We start from the raw sequence: 6,164 nt of genomic DNA, 5'->3' as shown, positions 1-6,164 counted from the left end.
AAAGTTTGATGTAGTTATTTTGTATGTTCAATATCTTTACTAATATTTTGGTTTTTGATGTAATTTTAAAATTCTATGTATGGATGTTATGTTATTACTTTTTAATAGATTCAATTATTTTTAATTAGTTTTGTGTATTTTAATTATATGCATAATGTTTATGAATATTTTTATTTTATTTAAGATCAATTGTTATTTAATAAGCCATCAAAATAAAATTTATGAAAAATACAAGAAAAAATGTCACCCAAAAATAAAACAGAACTATATCAGTCTGCGACGGTTCAAACCGTCGCAAAGAGTATTTAGAGGCGGTTGCAAACTGTCGCAATACTCAGTAGAAACAAAAACAATAGCTGCGTTCAACGACGGTTTGAACTGTCGCAAATATTATTTGAAGGCGGTTGGAGCGACGGTTTTTAGAACCGTCGCAAAATAGCCTCGCGACGCACGAATCTGCGACAGTTATAAACGGGTACAACCGCCGCAAATATCTTTTTTAACCGTCGCAAACTCTTATTATTTTTTGTAGTGTAAGACCCTAAAACCTAAACCCTAAACCTACTGAACTACATTGATTAACAACTAAAATGGACCCAAAAAAAAATATCAAATATTGAAATGACCTAAAAGTTTAATCGATTGAGTCTTTTGCACTTATTAGACAAACTACATTCTTTTAGAAACAAAGTGCACTAGAATACACCTAATAAATAACAAAATGACATTAATTAAATAAAGATCCATTTATGAAATATATGTATTAAATCCTAAACCTACCCAAAACCCAAAACCCTAAACTCTAAACCCTAAATCCTAAACCTACCCAAAACCCAAAACCCTAAACCTAGTAAGGACCACAAATGACCTAATATATTAATCCATTGAGACTTTTGCACTTATTAGACCAACTACATTTAGTTAAAATAAAAAAGGATTAGAATAGACCTCGTAAAGAGCAAAATGATTTACAATAATAATGCGTTGAGCCTTTTCAACTTATTGGACGAACTAAAATGAATAAGAACTTATATGGACAAAAAGAAACATATCAAAAACAAAAAATTACCTAAAATCCAAAATGGACTAAAATAGACCTAGACCCTTAACCTTTAATCTCAAACACTAAACCCTAAACCCTAAACTCTAAACCCTAAACCCTAAACCGTAAATCCAAAACCATAAACTTTAAACCCTAAACTCTAAACCCTAAACCCTAAACCCTAATCCGTAAACCCAAAACCCTAAACCCTAATGCCTAAACCCCAAACCCTAAAATAGTAAGGACCACAAATGACCTAGTATATTAATCCATTCAGACTTTTGCACTTATTAGACCAACTACATTGAGTAAGAAAAAAAAAAGGACTAGAATAGAACACGTAAGGACCAAAATGACATACAATTTTAATGCACTAAGCCTTTTCAACTTATTGGACAAACCAAAATAAATATGAACTAAAATGGCTAAAATGAAAAATATCAAAAACAAAAATTACATAAAATCCAAAACTAGTGACACTTATGCAGTCATTCGATGAACTACATTAATGCACTTATTCGACAAACAAAATTGATTAAAAACCAAAATGGTCTATAATAGACCTAAACACTTAACTCTAAAATGTAAACCCTGATCCCTTAACCTAGTAAAGACCTAAGTGACCTAAGATATTAATGCCTTGAGACTTTCGAACTTATTGGCGAACTACAATGGATAACAACTAATAAATAGGTTACACCTAATAAATAACAAAATGACCTAAAATAAATATCCATTTTGAATTATGCACTTATATCATGAAATATATTGATTATAACCCAAACCCTAAATCCTAATCCCTAAACCCTAAACCCTAAACCATGAATCCTAAACCCTGAACCCTAAACCCTAAACACTAAACCTTAAACCATAAAACCTAAACCCTAAACTCTAAACCCTAAACTCTAAACTCTAAACCCTAAACCGTAAACCCAAAACCTTGAACCCTAAACTCTAAACCCTAAACCCTAATCCGTAAACCCAAAACCCAAAACCCTATTGCCTAAACCCAAAACCCTATTGCCTAAACCCAAAACCCAAACACATTGAGTAAGAAAAAGGAAGGACTAGAATTGAACACGTAAGGACCCAAAAGATATACAATATTATTGCATTCAGCCTTTTCAACTTATTGGACAAACCAAAATAAATATGAACTAAAATGGCTAAAAAGAAACATATCAAAAACAAAAATTAGATAAAATCCAAAACTAATGACACTTATGCAGTTATTCGATGACTACATTAATGCACTTATTCGTGAACTAAATTGATTAAAAACCAAAATGGTCTATAATAGACCTAAACACTTAACTCTAAACCATAAACCCTAATCCCTTAACCTAGTAAAGACCTAAGCGACCTAAGATATTAATGGATTGAGACTTTTGAACTTATTGGCGACTACAATGGATAACAACTAATAAATAGGTTACACCTAATAAATAACAAAATGACCTAAAATAAATATCCATTTTAAATTATGCACTTATATCATGAAATATATTGATTAAAACCCAAACCCTAAACCCTAATCCCTATACCCTATACCCTATACCCTATACCCTATACCCTATACCCTATACCCTATACCCTATACCCTATACCCTATACCCTATACCCTATACCCTATACCCTATACCCTATACCCTATACCCTATACCCTATACCCTATACCCTATACCCTATACCCTATACCCTATACCCTATACCCTATACCTTAAAGCCTAAACCCTAAACCCTAAACCCTAAACCCTAAACCCTAAACCCTAAACTCTAAACCCTAAACCGTAAACCCAAAACCTGAAACATTAAATCCTAAACTCGAAACCCTAAACTCGAAACCCTAAACTCGAAACCCTAAACCCTAAACCCTAATGCCTAAACCCAAAACCCTAAAACTAGTAAGGACCACAAATGACCTAATATATTAATCCATTCAAACTTTTGCACTTATTAGACAAAATACATTGAGTAAGAAAAAAAATGGACTAGAATTGAACACGTAAGGACCAAAATGACATACAATATTAATGCATTGAGCCTTTTCAACTTATTGGACAAACCAAAATAAATATGAACTAAAATGGCTAAAAAGAAACATATCAAAAACAAAAATTAGATAAAATCCAAAACTAGTGACACATATGCAGTTATTCGATGACTACGTTAATGCACTTATTCGACGAACTAAATTGATTAAAAACCATAATGGTCTATAATAGACCTAAACACTTAACTCTAAACCGTAAACCCTAATCCCTTAACCTAGTAAAGACCTAAGTGACCTAAGATATTAATGGATTGAGACTTTTGAACTTACTGGCGAACTACAATGGATAACTGTAACACCCCGTTTGTCAAAGCGAGGGTGTATTTTTTTTTCAAAAGAAATTAAACTAAAACAAATAAATAAATAAGGTAACACCTTTGGATAAATATTTAAGTCGTAACACAACGACAAATAAGTCAACAGAATTTACAAGCAGCGGAAAAATTCTCAATCCAGGAATTCAAAATATTTACATAACAAAAGTAGTATAGTCTTCCAGTTTAAAAATAAACGCAACCCAAAAGAAAGACATTCGTTCCCTCTGTGTCAACCTAGAGATCCTCCTAACGTAGCTGCAGTCAAGCGTTCCTATCACCATTCCCGTCCGTAGGGTACGAACCGGTAGGATCGTCCTGACTCTCATCTGAGGGCATAGCCCAGATTTCCACAATAATTGTAAAGGGTCACCAACCGAAAATAACAGTTAACACATAACATTTAAGTTTTTAAATGCTCAAAATAACTTTTCAACTAAGCATGCACCTTAACAGGATTTTCCATATGCGAAAAGTTCATACAATGCTTGCCAATTAAAAATGAAATCAGAATAAAGTTCTCAATCCCTTAAGTAATACATAACTGACCAAAGCATTGATAAATCAATTGAGCGATCGATTATCTAACTCAAAAGAAGGACTTTTGCTGAGCCAATCGATTTGGTCAGTTCTGCTGAGTTTCTGCATGACCAAATCGATTTCTAAGTCGATTTTGTCAGTTTTGATGAGTCCCTGTATTGCCAAATCGATTTCCAAATCGATTTTGGCAGTTTTGCTGAGTTCCTGCCTCTCTGCCAATCGATTTCCAAATCGATTTCTTAAAAGATTTTGAAAGATATATTTATACAATCGATTGGCAAATCGATTAGGTTAAAATAGTGAACTTCCTGCAACTCATCCAATCGATTGGGAAATCGATTTCCCTGCTTATTCTTCCAAAAATACTTAAACTAATTCAATATCATTCATACACAATTCCAAAACTTAACACTTAGCCAAACCCACACAATCACCACGACGAATTGGTTTTCGAAACAGTTTTACAAACCATCGCAATCACACACGATAATCAATACATAACACTTAGCAATGATAACGCAATCGCTACAACATCATGAGTTTCGAAGTAGTATTGCAACCAAACATGCGATCACCAAATTCCAAAACATAACACTTAACACTTATAACACAATTACTACAACATCATGGGTTTCAAAATAGTATTGCAATCAAACATGCTATCACCAAATTCCGAAACATAACACTTAACACTTATAACACAATTACTACAACATCATGGGTTTCAAAATAGTATTGCAATCAAACATGCTATCACCAAATTCCGAAACATAACACTTAACACTTATAACACAATTACTACACAGACAAAATGAACCAACAATTCACAATTTAACAAGGTGTAGTCTCTCACGGACAAACACATGTGCAGTCTCTCACGGACAAACACAATTCACCAAGAAACGTAAGTCGTAAACGTACTACCTATCACGGGTCCGTACTGTTTACCAAGGTGCCACCTATCACGGGTCTGCACAACTTACCAAACGTAAATCGTAAACGTACTGCCTATCACGGCCCTGTACCGTTTACCAAGGTGCCACCTATCGCGGGTCAGCACGATTTACCAAAATACACATAAGACAACAAGACATTAAGAGATTCCCCATTCTTAATTCTCATTTAACTTAAACCAGGGCGTAGTCTCTCATGGACAAACCCATGTGCAGTCTCTCACGGACAAACACAATCCACCAAGGAACGTAAGTCGTAAACGTACTACCTATCACGGGTCCGTACTGTTTACCAAGGTGCCACCTATCACGGGTCTGCACAACTTACCAAACGTAAATCGTAAACGTACTGCCTATCACGGCCCTGTACCGTTTACCAAGGTGCCACCTATCGCGGGTCAGCACGATTTACCAAAACACACATAAGTAAACTAGACATTAAGAGATTCCCCATTCTTAATTCTCATTTAACTTAAACGATTTTCAAAACAAACACTAAGTAAACGAGACATTTAGAGATTCCCCATTCTTAATTCTCAATTAACTTAAACGATTTTCAAAAACAAACATTAAGTAACTAAGACATTAAGAGATTCCCCATTCTTCACGCCCAGTTAACTTAAACGATTTTTCAAAACAACATTAAGTAAATAAGTCATTAAGAGATTCCCCATTCTCAATACTTATTTAACTTAAACGATTTTCCAAACAAATATTAAGTAACCAAGACCATTCTTAACGCCTAGTTAACTTAAACGATTTTCAAAAACAAATATTAAGTAACCGAGACATTAAGAGATTCCCCATTCTTAACGCCTAGTTAACTTAAACGATTTTCAAAAACAAATATTAAGTAACCGAGACATTAAGAGATTCCCCATTCTTAACGCCTAGTTAACTTAAACGATTTTCAAAAACAAATATTAAGTAACCGAGACATTAAGAGATTCCCTATTCTTAACGCCCAGTTAACTTAAACGATTTTCAAAAACAAATATTAAGTAACCAAGACATTAAGAGATTCCCCATTCTTAACGCCCAGTTAACTTAAACGATTTTTCAATAACAAACACACATTAAGTAAACAAAATATTAAGAGATTCTCCATTCTTAATACTCATTTAACTTAATGGTTTTCAAATTCCACACAAAACAAACTCAAACCATACAAGTCAAATTTCATCAATAACAATCCACAACACGTCAAATACGACGAATACAAATCAAACACAACGACATTCGAATACATCAGATTTCATTTA

The 6,164-nt window shown here is 33.6% G+C and overlaps 1 protein-coding gene across 1 annotated transcript in view; it reads left to right on the top strand.

Moving 5' to 3' along the window:
- Positions 1-6,164, top strand: part of LOC101493662 (protein FAR-RED IMPAIRED RESPONSE 1-like) — a 12,412-nt gene that overhangs the window by 475 nt on the left and 5,773 nt on the right. The window lies entirely within an intron of this gene.

This window comes from Cicer arietinum, chromosome 5 (assembly GCF_000331145.2).
Source record: "Cicer arietinum cultivar CDC Frontier isolate Library 1 chromosome 5, Cicar.CDCFrontier_v2.0, whole genome shotgun sequence".
Taxonomy (NCBI): Eukaryota; Viridiplantae; Streptophyta; class Magnoliopsida; order Fabales; family Fabaceae; genus Cicer; species Cicer arietinum.
The sequence above is the reverse complement of the archived record's forward strand: the minus strand, read 5'-3'. Positions and strand labels throughout refer to the sequence as shown.